At 45.3% G+C, this 15,698-nt stretch overlaps 1 protein-coding gene and 1 non-coding gene across 2 annotated transcripts in view; one reads left to right on the top strand and one right to left on the bottom strand.

Annotated features, from left to right (window-relative positions):
- The window catches only part of gjc1 (gap junction protein gamma 1), a 37,328-nt gene that overhangs the window by 2,217 nt on the left and 19,413 nt on the right, over window positions 1-15,698 (top strand). The window lies entirely within an intron of this gene.
- On the bottom strand, window positions 13,846-13,917 carry trnac-gca (transfer RNA cysteine (anticodon GCA)). The gene has a single exon. It is a non-coding gene; the product is annotated as a tRNA-Cys (tRNA).

The raw sequence follows: 15,698 nt of genomic DNA, 5'->3' as shown, positions 1-15,698 counted from the left end.
CCAGCATAAGCATATCTACCTCTATTTGCCCTCCGTTCCTTCTTCTTCATTTCCATCCTGTAAGTGCAGTTTTGGCATTTAACAGCCTTGAATACTGTAGATGTAATGAACATTTCCTATATGTGAAATTATTCCTGCGAGGCAGTCCATCTCTGTCGTCCACTACCCCTGCAGCCTTGTTACCTCTGCGCCCCCCCCCCCAAGACCATTAATTCACTCCTTGTGGATTGGAGGAGGAACTTGTACCAATGTGGGAGGAGGGGAAGTCGACCCCTGTGCACTCCAGCACTGAGAGAGAGATGAGGAGCAGATTCTGTGTGGCAGCAAGGCAGTGCCCCATGGCTTCAGTGTCAGGACCAGTGTGGCCCTGTCCGCTGTACATTTACAACAAACAGCATTTTTCTGTGTTATCACACTCTTGGAGACACCGCTATCCAAAAAAACAAACTCATGACTTGGCAGATATAGGCGATAAATTGTGCATGGATGTTTATTAAATGATCAGAGGACGACCTAGAAAAGCCAGAGAAATGCTACATAGCCAGTTAGCCGGCCGACACTTGATTGATATCACATCCAATAGTATAAACAAACATTTGCGGCCGTGTTTCCTCTGTAATCCAGAAAGAGTCTGTCCAAGAAAAGGTGCCCTGGATTAGTGGAGAATAGCAACACATGCAAAGCTATGCGGCAAGGTCGTGTCTTGGATTACAAATTGCATGATGAGATTTACATTTTAAATGTAATGGAGCCACTCCACTTATAAGGCATCTCCTCTTCGGCAGGTAATACACAGGTATTAGTAGTACGATGCACTTAAAGTATCAACAGAAAAAGGGCCCCCGTGTTGGTAGTCTGTCAAAATGGAGCTAATTTTAACAATTTTATTTACTGTTACATAGTTTAATCTCTTGTGCGCCGTATTTTAAGATGTAAACGCACTTACTCACATTCCATCACATGATTTCACATTATGAAGGAAGCCTGTAAATGTTGTCACAGGCCTGATGCGCCGGTCAATACAGAGCTCTGTGATGGCTTAAATACCAGGCTATTCAATTCTTAATGACTTATGAGCCCAGGAGAATCGATATTGCCGTATGTTGTAGAATTTATTATTCTGTTCCTCTTTCAATCTACAGTTAAAAGCCATAATAACGCTCCCGGGGGCTGTGATCAATAATGGTGTGTGGAATTAAACGCAGGAGGTTTGTCTGCAGCCTTTAAGAAACTTTTCAGGAGCAAAACGCCTCGACCATCGTGGTTTCATCTCCGCAAAAATGTCGGGACGCTGTGTGAAACGTAACAGGATGTGATCCTTTGCTAATGCTGTTTGACATATACTCAATTTAAAACACCTGTTTGGAGGATTCCACAGGTGAACAGGTTCATTGGTGACAGGTGAGAGTGTCACAGTTCATTTGCAAATGAATGTTTTGCACAGCAGCCCGTCTCTTTTGGAATCGGGGCTGCTCATTTAAGTGCATATAAATGGGAATGAAGTTGCTCTTATTGCCATACAAACAGAATTATACACGTGTTTAATGTCATGTCGAGCTGCAGTGTTTGTCCTATCTAATCTCTTGAGCTCCATCACTTGCTGCAGATGTACAGTAACAAACAGCATCACCAGCATCAGCCATAGGTGATAATTTTGAGTCCTAAATTGCCTCATTTCCATCACAAAAAACCCTCTAATCTCTAATATCACCAGCATATTATGTGTACCAAATCCTCTACCTTTATGCTATTATTTAAATGTTTTTTATGTTAATCACTTGCAATTAAATCAGGCGTTTACAATTATCATAATTGCCATGTGAAATGTCTGCGGGATGTGTTTTAAGTCAATTACATGCTTTATAGGCAGCTATTTTGAATAATTGGAGTAATTCACTTCCTGTTTTTCCCAGTTCCTTCCTTCAGAATGTGTGATGTGGAGCCAGTACAGTAAGAGGTAAATTTTATGCTTTTAGCCACTACATCAAAAACATACCCACTTGTTTATGAGGAGCAGGTGTTTTGCAGCACAGACGCAGTCAACATGTTACGCTGCTGGCATCTCAAAAAAAAAAAAAAAGCGAGTGATTGGCGACTGGCTGAGTTGAGAAGGACGCAGAGATGGTGAGAGATCCTTCTCCACTGCAGCCTTTCCTAACTGGCTTTGTGCAACAAGGAATATCAAGGTATTATGTGTATATCTTGTTTAGCAGATGTGAGCTCGCTGCCAGCCTTAATCCTCAGAGTGCAGCACACAGAGGGAAAACTGTGTCTTTATGCCTGCCAACTAGTCTGGATCCACTCTGCTTGACGCTGTGTACCCTGCTCTGCATTTCCTGGTTGCCAGCTCGAGTAAACGACATTAAAGTAAGAGCAGAGTGAAGGTGCTCGGCTCTCTGTGTAATTACCAGGTGATTAGAAGTGTTAGAGGTCATCCAACGCCCCCACTTTTGCTCCCTCGGTGTCTCTTTTCTTGCATTTGAAGGAGGAACTTTCAGCTGTGCAGATGGGGCCATTTGAATGTACAGTACGGATGTGATTTATGGACTTGGGTGATGTGATGGGACTATTTCTGGAACGAGCAAATGGTGATTTTCTGGCAGAATAGCTTCATCTTGAAGATTGAGCGAACGGAGTGAAATTTGTTCCGTAACATTGGTATGAAAATAATTGGCGGGGCTGCTGAGATGTGCCCGTGTGTCTTTGGATAATTGCGAAGATTAAAGCTGGTTTGTAATTAATTTGTCGTTAAATTTAGGAATTATGAGCTTCATGGCGTGACCCGCGAACGATAAGATTCGGACCTTCATGTATTCCCTTAATTCAGTCGTCTGTGATATTGACGGATCTGTCATGCTTTGTGTTCAGAGCGCCTGACATTTTAGGGGAGACTCCGGATCTGAGGAGGAGCAGGGGAGGGCTGCGTCGTGCTCTCCGTGACTCAGGATGACTCCTCGGGAAAACGAGCCCCGCAGTCGGCCCTGACCCTTCACAAACAGGCGTGCTTCCAGTTGTGCCGGCGCACGTGACGCCACAGCAGATCTCTGAGTCTTACGTTTGTGAAAAAATAAATAAATAAATGGAAATGTCGGATTTTGTCGTGACAGCGGGAATCCTGACCGCCGTGACTGGCGTCATCCGTGTCGTCCTGCTGCAGCGTGTGAATAGTGTATTCATGATGCATCAGAGACGTGCACTTCATTTTCCTTTTGCTCTGTTTGTACACATTGAAATTGGACTCAAAGTTTGAATCGTTTAATCTTATTTATTAAGCAAAAATGCCAAATATTTTCCACTTTCAGCTTCCGAAATGTAAGAATTTTCTGTTTTATATGAGTATAAATTACATTTTAATTCACTTCTTACTATTTTCAGACATTTTAGAGATCAAACAGCTGATAGATTAATCATAAAGTAACACACAAATGAATTGATTCTTTCAAAGTAATCAGTCTACCTTGATGAATTCATACACTTTGGTGGATAATGTAGAAAGATCGCGTAAGGACTCCCACTAATGATTATTTTAATTATCAAGCGAGCAATAATTTCTCTTCATTAACCAAAATAATGACAACAAAGTCTCATCAGAGCGCCAAAGTGGCAACTGCACATTTTCTATCTGACCAACAGTCAAACAAACTGAAAAGAACAAATCATTTCTGATGATACGAAACAGATAAAAGCAGCAAATCCTCACTGGGTCGAGGTGTAAGCAGCAGGGACGTGACGAGGAGGAGGTGGAGACGGACAGAGAGGAGCCCACCGAGCGTGGATGAAATCAGATGTCACTTCCACCCGGCCTGGACTCACGAAGGGATACGGGCAGTCTAGCAAATGAAAACGGTCGTGATGCTCCTTCCCACCGGGAATGTCACTATAACATACCAGGATCAGCTCAGACACACACACTGTGGGCCTGGAAACACACACACACACACACACACACACACACACGGACGTAGCGAGCCCTGCACGTACAGAGATGTTTACGCTCCAGTCAGTGTTGAGCATGCATATTCAAACTGATATGTCAGACTCATGAATCCGTGCACGCTGACACATTTACATATGAGCTTGGCTGTCGGGGCCCGGGCCGTGATTCGGGGTGACAGGTCTTATGCCACTTCCCTCGGGTCAGCGCAGGGGCGGAGTCACAACGTGACAGGGGCGAAGGCAGAGAAGTGCCTTTCATTCAGCTGTCACTCTCCAATGACACGACCTCTCCGCCGCCGGTCCGCTCGCGCTCCTGCGTTCTGAGCGCCGAGGTGACGTTCGGGCTCCGCACAGCTGACTGTGTGATCATGTGACTCATACCTGTTGTTTCACTTTTATCCGTGCTTCATCTCCTGCTGTCACGGTAGCTTAACTGTACTCCTCATTCGGATAACTTCAAAATATCAGTTTGGCAGTCGTGTGGGGGTTTTTTTTGAGTATGTGATTTACAGAGATATTCACATACGTAATTGATTCATTTCACTTATAGGTGGAAATTTGGAAATTTGCGCTGCAACCAGCCATTTTTTTAATGGTAACCAACTCTGTGTTTTCTCATTTAGTTGATTCCTTGATGAATTAATTCATGTTTTGTGTATAATGTCATAGAATACTGGAAAAACCATCATTTCTCCGAGCGCAAAGCAACATTTAAATATCTTCTTTGAATCAAACTACAGTCAAAAACCCAAAGATTTTAAAGTAACTATCATACAGGACAAAGAAAAGAATTAAATCTTTATAGTTTAACCTGGAAAATGTAACAAAAGTCCAATTATCAGACAGCTGTTGATGAATCTTCTGCAGATCTTATGATCGTTTCAGCTTTATTGGAAACATGTTTTACTGATAGCAGCAAAACATTTAGCATCCTGTGAAATGTGATGCAGCTAAACGTTTGGATTAAAACTTTAAAGCTCTGAACGTGCCACAGTAGCAGCACCCTGTCCAAAACAAACAGGAAGCACTCACTGTGCAGAACGACACCAAAGTGTGTCAGAGGTAACTCTCATGGGTCTTAAGTTACACTAAATACTTGATTACATCATGTAGAACAAACTAAAAACATAAGAAGTCGATGTAGAAATTCAGTCTCTTTCATGACGGCGGTTCCTTCAAGACCAAAGATACACAGTGCTGGAAGACTAAGTTGTACTTTGAGTGCAGGAGTGAATGTTCTTAGTTTCACCTCACTGATCTATAAAGGCTCCAGCAGCGTTTTATTTTCTTCACAGGTGCTATTGGTTCACCTAATTTCTCCTAACAGCCTCAGTTTACACGCTTGAACGTACCTCAGATATTTAATAGCTGCACTTGCAGCAGGTCAACGTGCCAGAGCTGCTAACCCCGTCAAAGCTTTATTAGTCTGAGTTTTAAGGGTTTAAATAATGTTGAACAGACTTTTTCCAGCCTGGAAAGAACAACTTCCTGTGAGAAGCTCTTATTGCGTCTGTTATTTTGGATATTTTTAAGGTAGCGCTATAAAAATCAGTTTCAGGCCCAAAATGCAGTCGCTGGTTTCGACTTTTGGAAACTCATAGAGTTTAAAGTTTTCACAAACCCGCCGTGTTGAGCCACGTGACCCGCTGTAATCCTCTGAAACGCTATCAGCGTAGGTGCAGCGACGGAGGGCGCTGGGATTTCATTAAACACTCAGAGTCACCTTCATTATCAGAACAAAACACACACACGCGAGTGATCAGCAGAGCGCCTCTGACACTGTGGAGAACGCATTACAATCCATAAGGGGATCCGTGACACGGCGCTGCACACGGCGCTGATCCGTCCACGAGCGCTCACGCCTGATTGGCCCAGCTGGGGCAGCCACGGTCGGGCGATGTCCCCCTCGCTCTCTGTCACCGGTGGAGCTGAGCGGAGCAGCCAGGTTCACAGAGCGCGGCCGACACCCTGTCACCGCCTCGGCCGGCACACACTGAGGCAGGAACGCACGCACACACACACACACACACACACACGCACACACACACACACACGCACATACACATGCAGGGATGTGAGGAAAGCTGGAGCACTGAGCGGTCGAGGACACATGGAGGATCACGTGAAAATGTAATTCTGGAAAGGAGGCATTTTTTGGGGGTGTTTTTTTAACCAAATGCTCACATTACTCCCATTTCATCAGTGCTGTGTCAGCTGTTGTAGACCCTCCACCCTCCACCCTCTCCACCCTCTCCTCCCTGCCTCTGCTTGCCATTCTGCAAAAAGTCATGACCTCCATTAGTGGGTCACAGAGCTAATTATTTAGCTCAAGATAAATGCACACAAGGCTTTTTCACAGTTGTTTTTGAGACAAGGAACCAGCTGTGCATTTTTTTTTTTTTTTTATTTTCCATCCTCGCTGATACAAATATTGAGTCACGTTAGCATCTGAAACCCACCAGCTCTGCTGTGTTTCATGCCCGTTCTCATGAACCAGCAGAGCGCTGGCTCTTTAAATGTCTTCGACAATAATCTCACTCAATTGAGCAAATACGAGAGGTCGCACTAATAAAAAGCAGGAAAGAAACAAGCTAGCACGGGGCTATTTTTAGCCGCTTTTCCATGTACACCATGTTCCTCCAGGTACTGAGATGCACTGGGGTCATGCTCAGTGTTTATACAGTCTCCTATGGAAAGCACCTCAGACTCCATTTATCTGGAGCTTTGCTGGAGCCGTGGAAATAACTAAAGTAGGTTTTAAGGATATGCTGCAGGCAGAGTCTGGATTAAGGTTAGATGAGATTTTTAACCATGACAGGTGTTTCCGCTCTAATAAAGGATCATTTTCTGACATATTCCTAAGTCTAATAGGCTGCGGGGCTCAGATGGCTCAGTGCAACAGAACGTCTGGCTGTTCTTTATCATTTTAACTTCCCAGAAAGACAAACTGGTACTTTCCAAAGGATAACAAGTCACTGGTCGATAAAATACTTAAACATTTAAGCAACAAGTCCATCAATTAGTCATTAATCGGCAGCTCTGTGATAGTCAGATTAGCAAAAAGCCAAACATTCACTGATTCCAGTGTCACAAATGTGATGTTTTTCTTTCTCAAATGTGAGAATAAACTTTTGGTTTTGTACTAATGGTTAGATAAGAAATTAAAATTGACATTTTATAGCCAAAATGAGCTGAAGAAAATAATAGAAAGCAAAATAAAACGAGTTTATCTTGAAAAATGTATTACTTTGAAATGCAGCTTCTCTGCCATATCATGAGAAACGATCACATTGGGCCCTGAAAGGGGATTTCTTACATTATTTAGTGATGATTCCTTTGCACGAGACCGTGAGTTTCCAGAGCTGTAAAGCTGCGCGCTGTAAATTTTCTATTTTATTTGACCAACAGTAAAAACACTGCAGAGTGTAAATTATTGACATGAAACGGAGAAGAGCATCAAAGTTTCTTGTCCTGAGGAGGTGTGAGATTCAGGTAAAAGTTTGAGGAAAAGGTAGAGATACATACAGAGAACCCAAAGAACCGAACAGCTTCAGTCTGGACAGAGAACAGGGTGATTTGATCGTCACACAGGCGCTGATGCTTTATTTAAAGTCCCTCGCATACGACCTGCCAGCGTCGTCTTGCCTCCTCATTTTTTGGGCGACAAAACAGCAAAGCGGCGCCTCCCTTTGCTTCTTTCCTGTTACATCACCGACACGTGATGCGTCTCCCAGGACAGTCCTGTCCTGCCCTGTCCTGTCTGTCTCTTCTCCTGGAGTCATGTTTAAACAAAGTAACATTCATACATGAATGGGTTTCCATTGCCACAAGGCCTCGGGATTATCTGAGCCATAGCCCACCATGGTGTGATGGGTAGGAAAAAGCCCAAAGGCGCGCACAGATGCTCTCGTGCTACTAGTGTAGCCTTGATGATAGCCTTACGGGCTAACACTTTGAGACTCTACGTCTGAAACAAAAAAAAAAAGGGGGGGGGGGGAGATTCACTTGACAGAAACGCTTAAGGCCTCACTTTAAATAGCTCTGTGCTGTTTCTGTTTTTTCCTTCCTTTCTGTTTATTATTGGTTCGGGCCTCTGCTGCGCAGGACCGTCTTGAATGCATTTTGGAGTCGAGGGAACGGAGCCTCTCTCCTGAAGAAGACAGGCCGTTTACATAAAGATTACATAAAGGACGTGTTTGTTCTGAGAATGATAATGACTTAGTGATTGTATGCGCAGGCCGTAGGGGAGAGCAGCAGCAGCAGCAGCAGCAGCAGCTTCCTCGGATGGCGCAGCACCGTTGTCTCCGGATCTCATCGCCGCTCACGTCTCTGGTTTGGCACGGGAGCACAGGGGCAGCCGTGACCCCTCGGCTTCAGCCCACCTCCCCGTCCAACCCTCAGAGCAGACACACACACATTTCCCCCTGAGGTCGGCCGACTTGTCTCGTGCATTTGTTCCTTTCAGTAGATATTCTTATCCTCTTTCTCTTTGAAGTTACCGCGATAACAACGTGTTTTAATACGACAGCAAACACTCTGCAAAGCAGCTGCTTTGTCAGAATACAGCAACCGGTGTCTGTTTACAGCGCAGCCAAACAAACTTGTGTTTTTTTTCCACGTGTAGTTTTCCACACAAGAGCAGGATGCCGTGACGTGAAGTGACCCTGCTGAGGAGCTGGAGGTGTGGTTCTCGTGTCTACTTTACAGCTAAAACCACCTACGTTTCGCTACTTGAAGGTGCAGCAGTGGCAGCATGATGCGCCGTTTGTGTTAGCATTAGCATTAGCAGCTCTGACACACAGTTAAGAGAGCGAAATTTGCACAGCGTATCTGAGATAAAGATCACCGTGGATTACATGCACCGAGCTTAGGTAGACATCTGAATCTATAGCAGGAATGGCGGAGTCCGCCTCTGATAGAAGCTGCTATATAGAGAGATAATCACTGAATGTTAATACATGTATAACTGTATCAAAGATGGGGCAGGATTTCATGAAAAGAATTGTAGCTTAAAGCATAATACAGGCCAACTGGAAAGCAGGTAAACCCTCCATGTATGTATCATGAATACAAAGCAGCTTGGGCTCTGAGCTTGGAGATGAGTTTTCCACCTTACATTATGTTTTCCTGTACATTTAATCTCTTCTTATAACAGAAGCCCTGAATAGAAATTGACTTCACTCCGTCCATATCTTGTAGGCGGATGTAAGCACATGTGTGGTCTGTGATGTGATGCAGGACACTTCGTCAGATTGTTGTTTGCTCGCGGGGGCCTCGGCTGTGGGGCGGCCTGAAGGATTCGCCTCAGGCGGCAATCAATTTATGGATTCTGTACTTTCAGCTTAGAGGACGTGTGGTTTATTTCTTCAGGCAGTTCTTAATCAGACATCTTTTCATACGGCGCTGCTGTGGTTGTATTCCAGTGCGGTTTCTAAAGCAGTCTGGTTTTATAAACGTCACGTTGCTATACGTCTGGCCTCAGAATAGCTCTCGTGCCTATTTAAATCTGTTCCTCCTTTATTTTCTCTCTGCACCTCTTCTTCTCTTTGCGATGCTTTTTCTCTCGTCGCGGCTGGACGGCATCCAGGCCGTGTTGATGACAGTGTGAGCCTGGCGTCTGTCATTTCTGGGTTTTAGATTTAATGTCAGTGTGAGTAAAATCCCATTTTTGCACAACCAGACCTGTCACTTGACATGGCAAGCATGATTGCATGATTAAAGTTGCATTGGAACAAGTGTAACCGTAGGCGAGAACATATTGCTGCAAAAGGGCTCTTTTTGTTCTCCAGACATTCAGTGTGTTTCCGTCTCGGCTCCTCCAGCCCTCTGATGCCTTTTCAGTCTTGTCTTTCCTCCCCTTCTCTGCATCCTTTAAGTGTTTTTGTAGGAAATTTGATTGCTCAGTTCCGTTTGCATTCACTCACCATCTGCTGAATTTGGCTGTAACTGTGAATCAATTCTTAATGTTGGCAGCTTTGCATTGACTCGCCTGCTCTGTTTCTTTGAGCCTCCATTTCATCTTTGTGTTTTTTTTGTGGTCTCTGGTATGTTCTGATCTCTGAACAGTTAACGAAACACCAGTCCAATCCATGACTCTTAACAAAAGACAGCTCACAGAGAAGACCAGGAGGAGCAGGGCGTGTTTCTGAGTAAAACCGAGGACTGCTGCAAACGACATGAAACAGTTTCTCTGAGCGAATAGGAACAAAATGATAAATACAATATAAAGCAATCAGGCAAAAACACAAGAGGCTGCAGCCTGTGTGAGCCTGTACTCAGGCACAGTGGAGCTTTGAGCTAACTGCTAACATCATGCTAACATGCTCACAGTGACAATGCTAACATGCTGTTTAACAGGTTTAACGTTTACCATGCTAAACGTCTTATTTTAGCTTGTTAGAATGCTAACAACGTAGCATTAAACACAAAGTGCCGCTGAGGCTGATGGGAGTGTCTGTACTTCTGTAAGTATTTCAGAGGATTTGACAAACTGAACTTGACCGGATTAAAAAGTTATCACAGTTTCATGGCAGTTTTCATGGGGTTCGGGTTCCTCCTCTGGGAACCGTGAATGTCTTAAAGTAAATGCTAAGACAATCTTTACAGTAGTTGTTGAGACCAAAGTGTTTGACTGACAAACCGACCTTGCCAACCGTACACCCAGTAGGTGATTTTAGGGGGAATATTATCCCCCCCAGCAGAATCACCAAAATGCACCCCCCCCCCCCGTTACCCCTCTCCATCCTCCGGTGGCAGACAGAGTGCAGGGGCAGAGGTTTGTATATTTTAGTCTGCCTGACTCATTGATCCTTCGCCTGACTGAGGTTTGTGCAGGTTAGAATCAATGGCCCCGATCATGACTCTGAAGCATCAGTAGTCTATCTGTGCCGTGTATTGATAAATCGATGGCGCTGTCTGTGGTGCTGAAGTAGCAGATGGATCGATAATTCAGTTCTCTCAGTCCTGCCTTTCTGGATCTTTTCTAGACTATATACTGTAAATACTGAATCCTAAAATGTATTGTAGCCTATATACTCTATAGCATAGTGTCACCTACTTTGGGGCACCCCAGTCTAGACCCATGCCGGCATCATGCCCTGGCAGCTATGTACTGTTATCCATTTACATCTTGACTCTCACCTGTGAATCTGTCATTTACAGTGACGTGTGTCTGTGTTTCATGTTTCCCTGTGAAGCGTTTTAATGAATTCAGGCTGAACTCTGTCTCAACTCTGTCTCTCGGTATGGTGGCTTGATAAACCTTGGCCCTTCCTGCAGCTGGGGTCCTCAGTCAGCCTGCTTCGCTCCTTAAGGCGAGCAGCGGCAGTGCAGTGATAGTGTCCATGGTGCAGTCAGATGAAAGTGGATGATGGCTGATGAATGCTCTGCACTGGCACTGACTTACTGCCCAGATATTAAAGTATAATAGCTTGGGAGCTCCTTGTCCGCCGTCACTCATGTCCAAGCCATGGCCGGATATAAATATGAATGATGTCCTGTGGATTTGTCAGAAGGAACAGGGTCAGGGTCAGTGTCTGCTGGCACACTGGGTGTCCCACTACTGGAAGGATGTACTGAAGCATCCTTGAGCGAGATGCTTAACCCCCACCAGCTCCTAGCAGAGGATTAATTATCCCCTCAAGGTAAAGAACAAACTGCTGTTATTAGAGGACAAAATGTGAGATCCTCATGCATTTCAGAGGAGCATGTTTCAAGCCCACAAAACTAAAATCCAGATTCGATATCAGTGCACTTTCATTCTTGACGTTTTTCTGGTATTTTTAGTCAAGAAAGTATAATCTATATAAAAATGAACAAGAGGAGCTCAAAGAGGGGGGGCGTCAGCCGGCTGCAGGCCGGTCAGCACAGGTGGACAGGAATGCTGGTGTTGAGTGAATCATCCATGTCAACGGGGAGACTCGGTCGCAGATTATCAAGGGTTCAAGTCAGCAGCTTAACCCGAATAAAACCTTAATGAGAATATGGAGTCGCTCTGTGCATCGTAAGGGTGCAGAGTGTGTTAACGCTCGTGCATTCATGCCAAACGTGAGCCCTGAGCACACAGAAACCCCCCCCCCCCCCCTTCCTCCACAGACGCTCAGCCAAAATCATCCTCTCAGCGTTCAGTCACTGCGATGGCAAGGATGTCTCTACTTATCTGGAGTAAACAAATTCAACTGCGGCTGACAGTGGCATTTGGCCTCTGTGTGCTCTCCTTCCTGGCAACATGCGAGCGTGGGGCCGCTGCCATCGGACGCAGCAACACGGAGCTGGATCCTGAAGTCTGTGGATGCTCCTCTAAGATGTCTGATTTAAACAGCCCACTGCCGCAGGGCGAAAGCCACATTTCATTACACAATGCTAATTAATTTCAGCAGGAAGTCATGCGTGCTCCTCGCTGATTGACTCATTGTCACAAGCCTAAATAGATGTCCACGACTCACGATGCTCTAAGTGCCAATTTCACGCTAGCTAGAGGGCTTGAAGTTACGCTATTAACTTGCTTTAAAGTGAAATGTCAGGTGCTAAGAAAGGGACGACCTTAATGGGACAGCTGTTGATCAGTCACTCATTAGTGTTGTTGCATTGTGTTACATCCTCAGGGAGCTGTTTGTGATTTATGTTCCATTAATACGTCGCTTTAAGTCTGCGTGTCGTCTGAAAGGTGAGCGTTTAAAGAGTCAGCCCTGACAGGGCGGAGGGGGATGAGCGCAGTTGGCAGGTCTCAGGTCTGCTTTGGCCCGAGACAATGAGCTCCACCGTGAAGCCAGGCATCCTCACAGGAGCAGGCTAATGCTCTTATGTCCCCCTTCATCTCGTTCCCTCCGTCGCGCTTTACCTCGCTTAACCCATTCATCTTTTCGCCATGCATCCCCAGCGTCTCTCCTCTCAGGTCAATCTGGCTGAGCTCAGAGAGCCATTATTCATGGCCAGTCATAAATCACCCCTCTAATCAGCTCCTGTATCCGTCAGCTGGCAGCGGAGTAGCTCTGAGCAGCTCCAATCAATCTCATCAATAAGTGAAGGAGTTGTGTGTTTTGGTGTGTGTGTGTATGTGCAGTAATTGACCCTTATGTTGAAGTCTGTAAATCTTTTGCTCTGTGGGGGGTAATTCCAGCTTTCCACTGCTTGTTAGCAGCGTGTTTCACATCACTGCTGCATCTCACTGAAACCACCCAAAATCCTCCATAGGACAAGAGAAATATGGCGTGTGTGCGCGCTGGGCTGCAGCCGTGCAAACTTTCAAACTTCGCACATCCATTTTCTTGTCAGAATTTAAATTAAACAGCATCATTTTGCCCTCATTAGAAACCCATGGCTTGTTCCAAGAAAGTCTAAAACTTGTCTGCAGCGAAAAGTTAACAGCGAGTAGACATTAATTACTGCTTCCTTTAAACTGTGTCTGTGCTGAGCTGAAGGCTTCGTTAACCCCTTCCTGTCCTCGCTTTGGGAAGTGCCGCCTTTGTTCCCCTTCGAGCGTCGTCTAATAGGAGACCATAATCGTGTTATTCGTCAGGTGTTGGATGTCCCTTGATGACAAACACAGTGCAGGAAAATCTTGAACGATGTGTCGCTTCCGAAAAGGAGGTTTATATTTAAAGCAGCGCAGCCGCGTCTTTGGTTTTGGCAGCCGTTATCTCGTCTCTGTTTGCTTCCCAGTGGCTGCCATGGACACTCAAAACAGAGCTGTGTACATAAACACCGTCCCCAGTGCAAAGCTCCACGTTCTGGTCTGGGAGGCTGTGCGTGGTACTTCAGCTTTATGTATACACTTTCAGGGGGGATCTGGAGTCCAACTGGAAAGCGTCCGAGCTGCTGGTAGATGCGTCTTCACGCCTCGTTTTAACTGTTTGAAAGTTCAGCTCGTAGCATAGAAGAAAAGGAATGTCGATGTCAGTGCGGTGGAGCAGGGGGCACCTAGAGTTGAACTGGGGACCTCTTGATCTGCAGTCACATGCTCTACCACTGAGCTATACCCCCTCCGTGCTTGTAACAAAATGCTTTTTGTGTGTGGATTTAGGGCCACACCTTCTCCGACTGTGGCCATGAAAAATACAAAAGCTCCTCTTTAAAGCCAGCGTTCGGTTTATCCATCCTGGACTACTGTAGAAACATGGATGTGCAATATGGCCGACTGGAAGAGAACCTGCTTTCTCTGAAGCTCATTCTAAGGTCACGAAAGCGCAATGATCCTAATTCTCAGGTGATTATACACTAATGAAGATATAACTATGAATATTACATTACGTTTATGGCAATGATCCCCCAAAATCCTGCACACAGGACCTTTAACTGGCTTATAAAATGTGAGAAAACCCAGGAACTTTTACTATAGGATTCATAATTCATTTTATAATATTTGCATTTTCAGTTGAATTGCTATAACTTTTCACCTGACTAAAGACATATTCATATAAGGTTGACCTAGAGCAGCTGTTTCCAACCTGGGAGCCAGGACTTCCATTGATGTATAACTTTACAGTTTCCAATCGCACTTAAAACACCAAAAATGTCGCCTCTTAGCGACATCAGCAGCATGTGACGAGGAGTCGCTCGCAAGACAACGTAGCTTCATTTTAATGGGTCACAAGCAATAGCAGGATAAATAGGAAGCTTAAAAGAAAGTGAGCCAGTCATCAATAAAGGCTCATGCAGTTCTTTATGAATGTTAGTACATCGTTAAAAGCTTATTTCACTCCTGAGGCTGGCAGTGTAAATGGTAATTAGTTGCTGATTTCTGTTTAACTTTTGATGGAACAGAGCTTGCAAAGAGCTTCTGCATCACTGGGACTTAAACATTGCTCTTATTATTGGCTTATTACAAGATCATACAGCATTGATACGTGATTTATTTTTTAACAGTTCAAACCCTGAGTCAATAATGAAAATAACCCTTCACATGTGCCGTGATCAAGGTCAAATCTGTACCCAGGTATCGTTGAAAACAGGCTTTTTCACCCGGAGGTCTGCTCGGTTTCTATAGGTGGCTCCAGGCCCACAGGCACCGCGCTGTATGTACGTGACCTCCAGCTCCACTTGGAATGAGCCATTATTCACATCCCGCGGCATGTGGTGTATGTGATGTGTAAAGAGAGAGTGTCTGTCCTTACGGATGATGATGATGAGCAGGAGGAAGTGGTGAATTTGGAGAGGGGGGGATGGGGACGGAGAACAGTAGCGAGAGCAGAACGAGGGAGGTTGGCGGAAGGGTGAGAGTGTGTTGGGATTTGTGGGGGCGGGTAGCGAGGGCCCACAGGGAGGACGGTGGGGGATGGTGAGGACCGAGGGGACACTACTGTGCCGAGCCCCCTCCTCCTTGTAGATATTATAATACCTCTGTGAGCTGGCTAGCGCGCGAGCTCCATTTTCTGCCCTCAGTGCCAGACTGTGAATGGGGATGTTGCATGAGAGCTTTGTTTCAGCTCGGCGCTCGGTGCCATGTGCTCAAACAGGACTCCATTCATGCACCGATTTTGTCTCATTAGACTGCGTTTATGTGTCCACGCATGCCTGTGTGTGTCTGTCGTGTGACAGCGGATCGCTCTGCTTGCAGGGTTTGCCTCTGTAACATATGTGTGCATCAGGCGTAGGTCAACATCTGCATCCATGTTTTTTTTTTCTTTTTTTTTTTTCCCTTCCTGTGTTGCGGGCAGAGAGGACAACAAAGGATAAGACCTCATATCGGGGAGGGAGGGGTGGACTGCTCTCTCCAAATTCAGTCAAGATTTTCCCACCCTCGGGCCAGTTGTGAAATCGACACA

Source organism: Chaetodon auriga, chromosome 16 (genome assembly GCF_051107435.1).
Source record: "Chaetodon auriga isolate fChaAug3 chromosome 16, fChaAug3.hap1, whole genome shotgun sequence".
Taxonomy (NCBI): Eukaryota; Metazoa; Chordata; class Actinopteri; order Chaetodontiformes; family Chaetodontidae; genus Chaetodon; species Chaetodon auriga.
The sequence above is the reverse complement of the archived record's forward strand: the minus strand, read 5'-3'. Positions and strand labels throughout refer to the sequence as shown.